The sequence below is a fragment of the Eleutherodactylus coqui genome, chromosome 7 (assembly GCF_035609145.1).
Source record: "Eleutherodactylus coqui strain aEleCoq1 chromosome 7, aEleCoq1.hap1, whole genome shotgun sequence".
NCBI classification, from domain to species: Eukaryota; Metazoa; Chordata; class Amphibia; order Anura; family Eleutherodactylidae; genus Eleutherodactylus; species Eleutherodactylus coqui.
The window spans coordinates 114,212,256-114,228,386 of NC_089843.1; positions in this window are offsets into that span (position 1 = coordinate 114,212,256).

The following is a 16,131-nucleotide window of genomic DNA, read 5'->3' on the forward strand; positions in this document are numbered from 1 at the left end:
CTTAGTATCCCCATGTCTGTGGCATTCCACCCACCGTCTGTAATCTAGATGCTTGGTGGTATGCTCTTATGTCTGGAAGACCCAGATCCCCCTGCATTTTAGGCCTTACCAGTGTGGCCCAAGCTATTCTAGTGCGTTTGTCTGCCCAGATAAATTTGTTCATTAGGGAATTCAGTTGTCTGAAAAATGTTGATGGTATATGGACTGGAAGGGCCTAAAAAAGATAAAGCAGTCTTGGCAGAATGTTCATTTTAAAGATCAAACATCTACCAAACCACAAAAATAACACATTCGTTCAAATCAGTTTTAATCTTCCCTAGTAAACCCGGATAATTAGTTGAGTAAAAGATCCTTCGTATCTGCGATTAGGTGCATACCAATGTATTTTATGTATTCTCTGACGCAACGAATTTAGAAGGACTGTTTGAGGTGTGCTACTAAAAAAGATAAAGCAGTCTTGGCAGAATGTTCATTTTAAAGATCAAACATCTACCAAACCACAAAAATAACACATTCGTTCAAATCAGTTTTAATCTTCCCTAGTAAACCCGGATAATTAGTTGAGTAAAAGATCCTTCGTATCTGCGATTAGGTGCATACCAATGTATTTTATGTATTCTCTGACCCAACGAATTTAGAAGGACTGTTTGAGGTGTGCTACTAAGGGTTAAGGGAGGAAAATATTTAGTACATTGGATTTTTGATCATTTATTTTGACATTGGATAATTGTGCATATCTTCAAAGTTTGGCTATTAAGTGGGGCCGTGAGACATGTGGCGCTGAGAGAAAGAACAATAAATCATCCACATACGCTGCCACCTTGTGCACGCACCTGCCTGACTGTATCACTGAGATGTTAGGGTTGGACATGCCCCAGAAAGGTTCCAGGCAAAGCACAAAAAGAAGGGACGAGAGCGGGAAACCTTGTCTAGTACCATTTGAAATATCAAGTCACGAGATGTGATTGTTGGTCCTGACCGAGGCTGATGGAGATGTGTAGAGGCTTGAAACCCATAGCATCATATGTGACCCCAGCCAATATGTTGCAGGGTTTACTGCATAAACTCCCAGTCCACTCTGTCAAATGCTTTATCAGCATCCGTGGAGAGTAGACATAGTGGGAGGGACATTTTTTAGCTATGTGGATGAGATAAAAAGCTCTGATGGTATTATCTCTTGCTTCTCTAAGGGAAATAAAGCCTACCTGATCTCTGTGTATTATCTGCTGGCTAATATCTTAGTAAATAATTTGAGGTCTACATTTAATTGAGATATCGGACGGTAATTTTGACAAAGGGTTGGGTCTTTTCCTTCTTTTGGTATGACTGTGATGTGCGTTTTAAGTGTGTCCTTTAGGAGGGGATTACCGGATGCCATGGAGTTGTATGCCTGTAGGAAATGAGGGGAGATGATATCCAAAAAGGTCTTGTAATATCAGATAAATACATTTGATATCAACGGAAACAGAAACTCAAAAACTTATGTTGCACAACATCAAATATGTTTTCCACAACAGAGGTGTTCTCTGTGAGCCCCCTTTGTCATTCAACACATAGTAAGGGTGGCTTCACACGAGCGTGTGCATACTTAAGTGCGTACATATATGCACACCCCTGTACACGCAAAAACAGGGGCTCCATTGAAGGCAATGGTCTGCCAGCAGCCCTTAATTGTTTTTCAAAGAAGAGCTTTAAATATAAGCTCTTCCCTAAAAAACAACCATGCGTCAGATGTTTTCTTCATCCCTGCAGGGAATAAAGAATTCCCTGCAGCATCAGATGTGACAGAAGTGGCAAAGGAATTCTTCATCCCTGCGAGGAATAAAGAATTCCCTACCACAGCTGCAGTAGAGGATCCAGCTGCCGGCACCCTGTAATTGTTTTTCAGGAAAGGGCTTTAAATATAAGCACCTCAGCCAATCACAGGCAGCTCTCGCTGAATGAATGATAGGCAAGAGCTGCCTAAGATTGGCTGAGCACCTTAGCCAATCAGAAGCAGCTCTTTCAGCAGGCAGGGATTTTAAATTCCCACCTGCTCAAAGAACTGCATTGCAGAGTCGGGGACAGTGCAGAGAGGACCCGGCTGAACCCCAGTAGCTTAAGAAAGGTGAGTATGTGTTTTTAAAAAATTTTTACACTATTTTGTCTTGTTTTTCCGGGAAGGACTTATATTTAAAGCCCTTTCCTGAAAAACAATTACGGGGTGCCAGCAGACTGTTGCCTTCAATGGAGCCGCCAGCAGCAGCCGTGGCTCCATTGAAGACAATGTGTGCATTCCCTATGGTGCACACATGTGGTGCGCATGCCTGTAAAACACTGACATGTGAACACACCATAGGGAATGCATTGGCTCTAATAGACACGTGTTTTTGTGCGCGCGTATGCACGCACCAAAACACGCTTGTGTGAAGCCACCCTAAGCTTGTAGTCAAGTTCCTGCCAAATATGATTTAGTGTATAATGATTGGCTGATGAAACGGCTCCTAGGATGCATACTCACAGATCCTGCATGGTGAGTGGTAAGGATGGCATGTAGACTCTATCTTTAACATCCCCCATAAAGAAAAAAACGTGGCGGTCAAGGAAGAAGTTTACTATCGCTATGACCTGTATGGCCAATCCATCTGTTTGGTAGTCACCTACTGAGCACTTTTCTGACTTCATTGTGAAAATGAGGGTGCCCCATTGTTGGAAAATGAAACCTGGGATTTCCTGTTCCAGCTGTGGCAAAAGCTATATCTGTAGCATTTCCAGGTCTGAAATCCCTGGGATTGTTTCCTTATGGAAAAAGAAGGGGCCATACACTTTCCCACAGGTTATAGCGCAAAGCATTCACCTTGGGGCAGACACTCATATGCTCTACTTAGGCATATAGCTTTTCCCTCCCCAAGATTCTGACATGGAGTTTATTAACTGCGCCAGAAAGGTAGAAGGCGGCTTTATTAATTAACACTAAAGATTACTTATGAAGAAAGAATGGCACCTTGCTTTGTTGTCCAGTTTCAGGGTCTGTAACAATTGCAACCATAACATTGCAAATGTTTGCACAGAATTTTCCAAACAGTCGGCTGCAAGATGTCTAATTCTCTGTGAATTTCTGAGGACCTTTGCTTGCAGATGCAACCTTTTTCCACGAAATGTTGTGCCCACTGGTTGGATTTTCACTAACGTTTTTTCGAAAATGATGTTTCACACTAATAACAGATTGATAGGCTTGAAAATCATGGACACAGAATGCTCTATTGTCTTTGTTGGCAGCCATTTTGTCTCGTATTCTCGTAAAATTCTGTATTTTTTTTTCTCCCTTACTTTTAAAATTTATCTTATCTTGTAAGGTACTCAGCTGCACATGAATGTCACACTTCAGTGTTAATGAAGACTGGCATACTAGCTATTTTTAAATGTTCTAATTTTAACTAAATAAAACTTAAAGTGCTTAAAGTGCTGGGTCACTTTACAATTAATATTAAAAAGTGCTTAGGAAATAAGTTCATTAGTAACTTAGTTTTTATTTCTGCAGTACTTTATCCCGCAGAATTACCAAAACCACACCCCCCACTAACTTGTCCGTCCTGGCTGCTCCTCTGACTATGAGGAGGCTTTGTATGCAGGAGCATGCGACCATAGACAGCACCCAGATGCCTCCACTGCACCTGTGCATAGTGTATTACCATGCAGGACGTCTATGCAGTCAGTGAATTAGAACATTCTTGTTTAGAGGAACCAATAGACCTAAAAATCCACATCAAAGACAATGATGTTTTTCTGAAGACGTCCCTTTAGATAACCAATAGTTTTAGGAAATATTAGTTATTTAACCACTGTTTATAATTCTTTAAATTCATTTGCCCTACAAAAACAAATCTTTTAAGGATCAGTGCTCCATTTTCAAATAATAATGGTGGGTTTATGTACGATTCATGTATGGTAATCTTTTGGCACCCAGAAATGTGAAATATAAATTAAAATTCTTTATTACAAAAGCATGTTGAAAATTATTCTTTTGTGTCACAATTCAGCCAAACTGTACTACCCAGTGACTCATGTAATTGTCATTGGGACACAATGAAAAAATTAATCATACATAAATGTGCTTCTTTCAGATAACTAGCACAATTGACAGCAGAAAATGAAACTGATATCTGCAAAAAGCACATTTGGTTATTAATCTCTTCACACATTGAAATATTACTTAAATATTAAAATTCAATCCATTAGGAAAAATTTTGTATTGCGAATAGTCATATGTTGTGAAGGATTGTTTCATCAAGATAGCAAAGTAAATCATAATTGAAGTATTTTACAATAAATCTAAGTCCCCTGGAGATGTTATTGTTTATGAGAGAAATGCATTAAATAAATAATAAAAATCATGATATATAATAAAAATGCAGAGGCACTCCTAACTAAAGAGATGAAACTGACACATGAAAGTGGTAGATCACCAGACTTTAGGGAAATTCATGAGAAGCTACTTCCCTTCATATGAAGGAACCTACGGACCCTTTTACACAGGACGAATATTGTTCAAGTAATCGTTGAATCATGCAAAAATGACCGATAATCGCTCAGTCTAATCTTACACGCACATAGTCTATCTTTCCGTCCAATTTTGAAAGGGTATATGCACATGGGCTTTTTTTAACTTGAACAAATAGTCCAAGTAAAGAAAAAAACAAAGTATGTTTTTTTCAGTCAAAGAGGTCATGTTCCTGTGTTATCAGAAAATGACCTATTATTTAAATCAAAATTTTGTGTTAAATATACTTTTTAAAGAATTTTTGGTGATTCTTTGTTAAATTTTCGCTCACAATGTTTTTTGGTTTTTTTTATATCCTAAAACCTGCATTTTTCACCCTGACCAGAGAGCCCGATGATAGTCTTCCTGTTCTGTAGAGAGAACTTTGCAGCAGTCATCTCACTAACATTACAGGCAGGATTACACTGAAAGGTAACAACTATATGTAGATAATACAGGATCCACCATTTACAAGAGGTATAAGCCGTGACTATCTACTCCTCCATCCTGAAAATGACCAATGCACAGCTCACAGAGCATGTCTACAACAGCCTCCCATACAAGTCAGTGGGTCTCCTTCTGTCCATTATGTGAATGATCCATGAAGCCGCTCTAAAGCATACGTCTAAATGCTCTCAATACTGTTAATTAAATATAGCTCGGGAAAGAGGGCAGCCCCCATAGTCATGTATAGACAACAGACTAAAAAAGCCTAAAATCCAAAAATAAAAACAGATTAGAAAATGAAATATATATTTCTCTATCTGGTTTTAATTATTAAAAAATGCTGGTGATATATTTTTTTTATTGGGCTGAATTAGAGATTTAAAAGCATTTAAATGGTTGGTTGGTCCCTTTCCCCAAGATCATATTTGGTCTGACATTTATGTAAGACTACAGTATAAAATGTGACTTTCTTTACTTTGGGAAATCTAGTAAACATTAAAGTAATGGTATGAGTAGCATCACAAAATCGTTTTATACACTTACTAGAGTTCTTCATTTCATAATATAGCAGTAATCATCTTCTTATTGTTAGAAGCCACATTCACAAAGGAACAGTCTTTCGCTTCAATAGAATGGCAAATTTCCCATCTTAGAGTGATTGAAAGTGATTGTAATGTAACCGGTAATACATGCATATAAAACATTTTATGGATTTAATTTCCTCCAGAACTTTTCCTTATCAACTATGTAATACTATGAAGCAAATGAATTATATATCACTCCGGCTGATCTGCAATGCAATAACAAACTTCAGTATTAATAAGAGTGCAGCAATAATAAATAGCACTCACAACACAATATTTATTAATCCTTTCCAATCCACTGTCTGACATCTTCCTACATTCTGATTGAAGCGTGTACAGTTTCAATGTCAGAAGACATCCAACAGGGTATTCTTACAATCTATTGCCATCCACTCCACTGTCAGAGCCTTTCTGGCACACACACACACTAGCTTTAGCCAGCAGATGGCACCATTGTATAACAACAAAAAGAGAAAGCCTTTTAGGAAACCCTGAATCTAAAATTGGGTTGGAAAGGATTAATAATTGTGTCCTCAATTACATAAATTAATTATGTAGTGTTGGCTTCTGTAGTTTTAGAAAGCTTTCTTAGGCTGTATGCAATGTATGTTCAGCGCATGTACCAGCAACGCATATACTGAACACATCTATATAGCCTCATTAAGTGAGCTGATACCAAAAGATTGGAATTCTTCAGGGTGGTATATGTAGGCATCGCTTTTAACTGCACTGTAATACTAAATACTTGTATAAAAAAATTTAAAAAAAGACAAAAAGTATTACCGGTATAAAGGTGGTTTCTATTTTGACAAACCGAATAATTATATATGCAATCTTTCAAGGCTATTTAATTCCCATTCATCAGGCTTTGTCAGATTATAACTGAGGAAAGATATTTATACACAACAGACAGCGTGGTTAATTTACATATAAAGGGGTTGTTTATCCATAGGTTGGAAGGGACTTCCAGGGTCATCTGGTCCAACCTCCTGCTCAATGCAGCATTGATTAAACTTTTAATGCTCCAGAACATACATTTATGTCCTGGGAATTCAGGGTTTGTATGGAGGAGGATCAGAGGTAGATCCAAATCAATAAAATACATGTGCCTGCCATTTCTTACAGCTAACACTTAGCCGCAACAGCTCTAATCAGCACCACCATTGATCGCAGCTTTTAACCTTTTTAAAGCAGCAGTCAATTCAGTCCTTGGCATTTAAATGGCCCGGTCAGAGTTGGGGGTTCAAAATGGCCCTCTGTAATCAGATCTTGGGGTGTCGTACAGTTGCCATTGCAGTTGGGGACCTTCTAAGAGATTTAAAATAGTTTTAAAAAGTTTTATTAATTATTAAAAAAAATAATAAAAGTAAAAAAAAATTGCCATATTTATAAGAAAAATATATATAAATAAAAAAGCAAAAAAAACATAATTTGGTTTTGCTGTGTCCATAAAAGTCTGATTTATCAAAGTAATGCATTATTTACTCAGCCTTGTGAACTCTGTCAGAAAAAAAAATAAACAACACCAGAATTTCCATTTTTGGTCACCCTGTCTCCAAGAAAAAAAAAGGAATAAAAAGCGAGTCATATGCACTCCAAAATGGTACCAATAAAAACTAAAGGACATCCGACAAAGAGTGAGTCTTCACCCAACTATGTCGATGGAAAAATCAAAAAGTTAATGTCAGAAGATGGCGGCAGAAAATAATTTAATTTTCTTCCAAAGATATTTGATATTTTTAAAAAAGTAGTACTGCAAAAAAAAACAACATAAATTTGGTATTGTAGTAATTATACTAAACACATAGAAATAAGGTATCATGTCATTTTTGCTGCAGTGCATACACCATAGAAACAAGTCGTCATCCCCTCAAAGAGTACAGAATTGAATTTTTTTTCTATTTCACTCCACTTAGAATTTTTTAAAAAGTTTTTCAATACATTATATGGTACAATAAATAGTACTGCTGAAATACAAATCATCTCAGAAAAAAACAAGCCCTCAGATAGCTATGTTAATGGATAAATAAGAGTTATGATTTTTTTATAAGTGAGGAGGAAAAAATGAAAATGAAAATAAAAGCTGCGTTCTTAAGGACTTGAATCACACTCCTCTATTCACTACTAGTTCAACTTTTATAAAACTTGCCCTACAGTTTCTGCAGTCCACATTATATTCCTCTCCCTCTTTGCATTATTTTTCTTCCTTTTTAGCATGTATATAAGTTCTGTGGTCACCCATCCTGGTCTCTTTAAATGCTTCCCATTCTTCCTTCTTTTGGAGATTGCTAATGATTGTGCTGAGGATCTCATTTCCCAATATTTCCCAACCTTCTTGGACATTTCTATCCTTAAGAACATCCGGCCATTGGATTCTTTCTGCCCTCTTTCTGAGCTCATTAAAATCCACCTTTCTGGAATCGAACCTTGAAGTATGAGTCCTCTCAGTTCTTCCTCCCTTTGTTATTCAAAATTCAAGGATAGCATGAGCACTGCCTCCTAAGGTCTGAGCTACCCCTACATCCTCATCCATTTCCTCACTGTTGGTAAGAATTAGGTCCAAGATAGCAGATCCACTCACTTTCTAATCTGCCTTTTGGAAGAACTGGATGGACATGTCTTTTTTCAGCCTTACGTATTACTGCATGTTACTGTGACACTATGTTTCACGAAATAACCCCTTTGAGTGGTTGAATGTATGAAAAACAACTCCCACTCACCTTGCTGTGTTGTGTTAGTAGACACAACCTTCATAAGCTCATGTGGGATCATCATCAACAGAAACGGCTGGCCAGTTCGCTGTCAGGCATCACCCAATGTCTTTTGGTAGAAAATACTTGATGCAGCAAGAAGGAAAGGATGGACCCATGGTTGGTACTAAAAGGGTTCCAGTCTTTCTTTCTTGCTGCATCAAGCATTTTTTGGGAAAAAATATTGTCACTTTTATTATTAGACAAGAACAGTGCTAGCCCACTTATTATAATGTTTATTAAAGGTTGAAGAACACTTTTTGAGGGATCTTGAACCACTCTTACATGTAAACCATTTCCATTTCATTGATATTCTAGTATAATCACTTGTTTACTACTCTACTCAATAAACTTTACGGCCATAAACCTGGATTCAAATGTTACAAAACTTTTAATTTTGTGCACCTGAAATAATTTTGTAAGCATCATTCGCATCATCATTAACTTTGTCTAACACCCAAGATTCAGACTTCATTCCTGTAGGATTGTGTATTACATAAATGGTAAATTTATGTAATTTTGAGGTACTTTTGAATCATTTCATGTGTTATTTTACATGATTATTTTTTGCCCTTTTTATTTAAAGGGAGAGAATTATTCTGAATTAATTCGTATATTAGTGGGAAAACATGGTGCCTCAACATAAAAGGAACTGACAATTGGAGACAAACCCATATGTGACAATAATAAAGAAGATACTTATTTAGCTGTACATGTATCTTTAATATTTTCCATTTCCATTTTTTCTTTTCTTTAAGAAAAGTCAGGCTGACTTTGTGAGCTGAAATCGTTATATATAAAATCATAATGAAGAAACCAATGATGTGAGCACACCTTTCTTTTCTTTTTGCCTTACAAATACGACAAATACAAATATTCCCCATTATAGCTTGCATAATTATTAGTGAAATAGTTTTCCCTGGGTCCTTTCATTAGAATGATAAATTCAGAATCTTCTTTGTGATATGTACACATTAATCAGCAGGGATTTTGCGGGCAGCAATTGATGGTGCTCAATTTGTGCCTTGCAGCATTATGTTACAGGAACTACAAAGGTCCTACTGACTGGTCCACAGCTTTCTGATCTGCTTTATGTTGAAATAAAAGTTTTTGTCCTTTTCCTGCACAAAAAAAAAAATTACACAAAGTTCTTATTATTTCCGATAACTGTATTCCAAATCATGTAACAATTTGTCAAGTCCTTTGCCCCATACAAGTGTTCCAGTAAAGTCCAGAAAATGCCTCTGCATTTCATAATTTGCAAATGAGCCAGCATATTTTCCAGCTTGTTAAAAAGTAAACTTTACAAAGTTTGTCCAATTTGCTCTAGATCATAAATAATAGATGACAAACTTGCACAGTTTCCCAAATGTATGCACTGTTTATTTTGTGTTCTGTTATTTTTTCTTAGTAAAATATATTTAAATGCAAGAACCACTTATCACCTTGAAAAGTTTCTTGAACTGAATATTCATTCTTTAATAGTAGAAAAACAATTAGAGCTGCATGTATTAAAAGATACATTCAAACTGTATCAGCAAAGCATATTATTACAAAGTTTATGTCAAAATAACTGAGGAATAATACATTGTCGTACATCCATGGGAAGGGATTCAACATCTAAAGCTATTTCTAGAAGCCACACAGTTATCATTTAAATGAAGGCATAAAAAGTGATGGATCACTTACAAAGCCTAGATGGCTGATAAGTTCATCAAATAAGTTTTGCCCCTCTTAGGAAAAACATATATTTACTTAAATTGCAGGGAAATGGAGCAAAGCAGTTTCCAACAATGCAATTCCAATTTTCTAGTTAATCCTTTCCATTCCACTGTCTGACATCTAAAGACATTCTGATTGAAGGCTGTACAGCTGCAATGTCGGAAGACGTCCGGCAGGGTATTCTTTCCATAGATTACTGGCAGCTCTGTTGTCAGAGGCCTCTACAGCATGTCACATACTGCAGTACTGGGTCTAGTCTGCAGATGGCGCCATTGTATAATGGCAGAAAGAGAAAGCCCCCTAGGAAACCCTGAATCCAAAATTGGATTGCAAAGGGTTAAAGGAGCTGAAATAATATAGCTAGTAGCATAATGTATGGCGAATAGTCCTGATTAGATGGTTGCTGCTTGTCAATCAGTTTCTCCATCTCTACCTTGAACACCAAACCATTTTGAACTCAGTTGTTTATAATGTTTATGTTATTGTTTGTGCTGAAATGTGGTGTAAAGACACAGGAACACTTCCTCGGTCAGATATAGTGCTTATCGGGAAGTAAGGAAGGACACATTACGTAGAAACAGTTCGTTTACACAACTTGCTCAGGCAGTAATTCTGGCAATGTAGTGTCCTGGTAGTAAAAGCAAATGTCTAGGCTTGTTTGGGCCTGATAAGACCATTGACAGGTCTTTCTCCATAGGGGCAACATCACCACTTACTGAACTCTCTCACACACCTTTTGGTGTAAAAACTAGATGTTTATGCAGTCTACCGGTACTCTGCACAACTGTAACCATTATATCCCAGGTTCTCCCAGTATGTCTTTCTCACTCAGCTACTGTATCACACTCCAACCTGTGTGAGAACAGGGCTTAAAAGGGTTATAGCAAGATGGACTTTTATCACCAATTCCCTATTGAGTCCCACCCTCCCCCCTCCCATCAATCCCTAGAATAATATCCTGTGCCCCCTTCTTCTCACTGTGGGCTCACTGCACCCACCCACAGTGATATGGATATTGAATGGAGGGCAGTTGTACATGCACAGCACTGTTCCATTAATTTCAATGGGACTGTCTTGTGTCTGTCTTCTTGTTGTTTGTGTATTAATAAAAAACAATTTCTGATTTTACTGCAGTGCGCTGGCGTTGATGTTTTTTTTTCTTTCCTCTGTACCTCATAGCTTATATATTAAGCATTCCTAGGTAAACATCTATCTATAGAAATATTTTCTAATGATATGTTTTACTTAGGGTGCCCTCACACTGGCAATAAAACCACACGGTTTTCCCCCAAATGTGAGAGTGAGTAAAAACGCATAATTATAAAACCAAATATTTTCAATGATTTCATTCCCATTTGTGATGTTTTCACCCACGTGATATTGCATGGGGGAAAAAAATCGCAGCATTTTCTATCCTTTTGCGATATTGCAAAATGGGAGAACTCCGCGATCCTCTGCCGTGGCTGTGACAACCACGGCAGGGGAATGCCTTCATCCCCGTGGGAATGAAGGGATTCCTCATAGTGATGCGAGGCTGTTTTCACATGAAAATGCCTCGCATCCATCCACAAGGCTTTTACATGGTGGAAGGTGTGATATGAGGTCGTGAATAATAGCCTGATAGCACCCTCGTCAGTCTGAAGGAGCCCTTCGAAAAACTCAGTGTTATCTTCTTTTAAAGAAGTAAAGAAAAATAATCCACCATTTTTTAAATCACTTATTTATTTTTGGCACTTCACAGTCTGTAATTTTTTGTTCTTTTTTTCTTTGAAACTATATAATAAATTATAATTCTTCTTGTAAACATCTGAAATGTGCTATGTATAATTGTCTGTGGTAAAAGGAAGGAAAAAGCAAGCGCTTGTTCTTCTAGGCCACTGTGCTTTATTGATAGTGATTAGAGATGAGCGAGCACGCTCAGATAAGTCAGTTACTCGAGTGAGCATTGCTCTTCTCGAGTAACTGCATTCTTGTCCTAGCATGCTCGGGGGGGGGGGGGGGGTAAGCAGGGGGTGGTGGTGGGTAGCATGGGGGAGAGATCTCTCTCACTCTCTCCCCCGCTATCACCCGCTGCCCCTCTTCTCCCCCGAGCATGCTCGGACAAGATTGCAGTTAATCGAGAAGAGCGAGGCTCGCTCGAGTAACTGACTTAGCCGAGCGTGCTCGCTCATCTCTAATAGTGATACATAATGCCACCCTGGCAGGTGTGTTCATTGTAAAACTTGTCCGTAAAGTACATTTTTGTTATTTACATTAGGAGCATAAATAAAGAAATGATTTGGTGAGTCTACTCTTGAGCATGTTACATATAACTCCAATTGCTCGCAGTAATTTTACTTTCTTTGCTCCTGGCTGGACTTGTATAAAGGGTTTCTGTATTTTCTGAGACATAGCAACCAATTATTTCTTAAGCTGCCCTATTAGAATGCTGTGCAGTAGTTGGTTGATTGGTTGCTATGAGCGGCAGACAGTCACCCCCCCCCCCCCCAAACCCTCTGCTGCCACCAGTACTTTAAGTTTGATCATGAAGAGTATGTGTTCGAAGTTTGGTTGAAACTAATCAAGGCATGTAGGTGCCTATGAAGAACAAAAAAAGATATATACAAAAAAAAAGGTCGGTTTTAAATATATAGATTGAGCGTCAACTCACAGAATGGTCATGTTTAACTCCTGCTTTTATAGAATTGAAAGCATTGGGAACAGTTAATGCCCCCTACCTACCATGAGTCATTTCTAATATTGTTTTCTTATGTGACCCAGGTATGGCTGCTACTTCTATAATCCCTATATCAGCATATCTGATCAAATTTCATCCTGTTACGACTCTCACAGTGTAGAAACCTGATAAAAGTTTTAATGACCACTCGTCCATCTTTCCGTGTGTGTTTGTGTGACATGTGAGTTAAATGAAGAGCCTGACAGCACCTCTGAATGTCAGTTACCAACTCTTACCTCCACCCCCTGATCACATGATGGTGATGTCATCACAGGTCCTTTATCTTTGTGCACTGAATGAGGGATTCTGGGCGGCATACATCCCCACAAACCCCTGGGGCCTCAGTTGCTATGGATACAGCAGTACTCGGTCTTTTTAGTTTGTAGCTGGTTGTGACACCTGTGTGAGACTCCAATATATGACACCTCACAAATGTCCACATGCATAGCTGGCAGTGCATACTGACCAACAACATTGAAGCATAGTTCTTCACCACTATCTTCACAGTCTCCTGGATGTGATATCATGTCATCTCAAGTGCTAATGCCGCCAACACCAGTCCAGCCTTTATCTAATTGTGAACTGTTGTCCAGTGTTGAAACAAACCCTCACTATCGTGCAAATATGTCACCACAGAGGGTTCAATACCGCTGTGAAGCTAATGCAGCTTACATGACACAGCGACAAGCCATGATGTCACCTCAGGCACCAGCTGAAGTTTGTAAATCTCGTGCAGCAAATACACAAAAGCTACGAGTGAACATGTCTCCTCAGCAAGCTTCTGAAGTTCGTAAATCATGTGCAGCTCATATGTGAAAGCAACAAGCCAATATGCCTCCTGAGCAAGCTGCTAAAGTTTGTAAATCACATGTAGCTTACATGCGAAAGCAACGTAGCAGAGCTGTGAGGCGCATTGCGCCACCAGAAACACTGGTACAATAATTTCCTGATAATTACTAGTAGATAATGTATTCACAGAGCCTCTTCTCCTATCAGTGGCCAACATTACTGCGAGTTGTCAGATGGATCTGAGTCTTTACATTCTTCGTTTCTTTGTTTTAACCAAAAGTTGAAAAAAAAAATGCTTAAAAAAATGCTCAAGAAAGGGAATTATCGGTAAGAAAAATTCCCGTTTTCCCTTCGACATCATGACAGCATACATCTGGAGGAATACCAAATAACTGGCATGGGCTTTTTTAGGGAGGGATTACTGCTTGGAGCACCTTCCTACCAAAGGTTGCGTCCTGACTACATTTAAAGTCCAGCCTGTAGTGTTTAATAAAAGTATGGCCAGAAGTCCACGTGGCTGCATTACAAATCTGCTCGATTGACGCATGCGCTTTTTCTGCCCAAGAAGATGCCACCGCTCTCGTCGAGTGGGCCTTCAATCCTTCTGGAGGAGGGATGCCCTTGGCCTTGTAAGCCTCCTGGACAGCTCTCCTGAGCCACCGGGCGATCGCATCTTTAGAAGCGGCCCTTCCTTTGGCCTGCCCCTGAAATTGAACGAAAAGTTTATCAGTCTTTCTGAAACTTTCCATTGCCTCAAGGTACGCTAGTACAGCTCTTTTGACATCTAGATTATGGAGCTTCTGCTCCTTTTCGTTTTTGAAATCTTGGCAGAAGGCTGGAATAACTATTGGCTGGCCTCTGTGGAAATCAGACAAGACTTTAGGCTGAAAGGACGGGTCTAAAGAAAATACTATTTTGTCTGGGTGAATAGTCATATATGGGGCCCTTCATGAGAGGGCCTGGATTTCACCCACGCGTCTAGCCGACGTGACTGCCACAAGGAGGGCTACCTTTTACGTCAGCAAGGCGATGGATAGATCTCTAATACGTTCAAATGGGGGATCGCAGAAGGCCTGAAGGACTATGGTCAGATCCCAGGGGGGTGCCGTAAGCCTTGTAAATGGATGAAATCTACTTGACCCTCTAAGAAATCTCCTAATCCACCTGTGCTCCGCAAGCACGAGATCAAAGAATGCCCCCAAAGCCGCCACTTGGACTTTGAGGGTATTCGGACTCAACCCTTTATCCAGGCCCGCCTGGAGAAAATCTAGGATTTTACGAATGTCTGGCTGATCTAACTGCTGGATGTCCTGGCCCATCCACTCCGAGAATTTTTTCCAGACTTTGGAATAGATCTTTTTTGTCGAGGGTTTAAGGCTCTCGCTAATAGTGGAAATTATGTTAAGAGAAAGACCCTTCCCCAAGAATTTTACCCGTTCAAGATCCAGGCCGTAAGCCTGAACTTGTGAACCTCCGGGTAAAGAAGAGGGCCCTGCAGCAATAGGTCCGGTCTTGGTGGAAGGTGGAAAGGCTCTTCTACTGACAGAGATCTCAGGAGGGGAAACCAAGGTCTTTTGGGCCAATAAGGTGCTACCAGAATTACTGACAGGCTTGACCGCAGTAATTTCCTTAGTAGGAGCGGAATTAATGGTAAAGGGGGAAAAGCGTATGCTAAGTCCCAAACCCAGGGGTGAGAGAGAGCGTCCGTGCCCAAGGCCTGTTTCTCCGCGCCTCGGGAAAAGAAAAGCCGGCACTTGGTATTTGCGCTTGACGCAAATAGGTCTATTTTTGGTACCCCCCATTTCGTCACAAGTAGGCTGAACACCTCGGGATGGAGTTCCCACTCTCCTGGGTCCACTTTCTTCCTGCTTAGAAAGTCTGCGGCAGAATTCTCGGCTCCTTTTATGTGAAAGGCCGACAGTGACTAGGTTGTGAGTTCTGCCCACTGAAGGATCCTTCCCGCCAACTGCTGCAGTAGAGGATTCCTGGTGGTACCCTGGTGGCGAATGAGTGACACTGTCGTCATATTATCTGAAAATAAAATAAACTAAAAACAAAAAAGATCCAGCGCTCCCAACAAAAAGGAAACCTACATAACTAAATGCATAGTAGGCTCCTTAAATTCCAAAGCAAAAGCAAAACTTTTTATTTAAAAATACGTCCGACGCGTTTCGTCGCATAACAGCGACTTTTTCAAGTGACAATTTATACAAACATTTACTCTCTTTATATACTATCATACAATAAACTAAACTTACATGTTAATTGCTGCATGTTTCCCTGTACACTGGCCCAAAAGCGCCACATTCTGACTTCCGGCGGGCGAAAGGGTTACATGAAGAGCTTCCGGTTCTTGCACTATGCTTCCGGGTAAGTGATCCTTACTGGGATGACGTCCCGTAGTGCCGATCATGTGTCTAACCGGTCACATGATCCCATAGCGTAATGACATCATTACGCTTCACCAGAGTAATAACAGGCTTCGGGCGGAGGATGCGTTGCCATAACTACGGAACGCCGATCATGTGTCTAACCGGTCACATGATCCCATAGCGTAATGACATCATTACGCTTCACCAAAGTAATATCAGGCTTCGGGCGGAG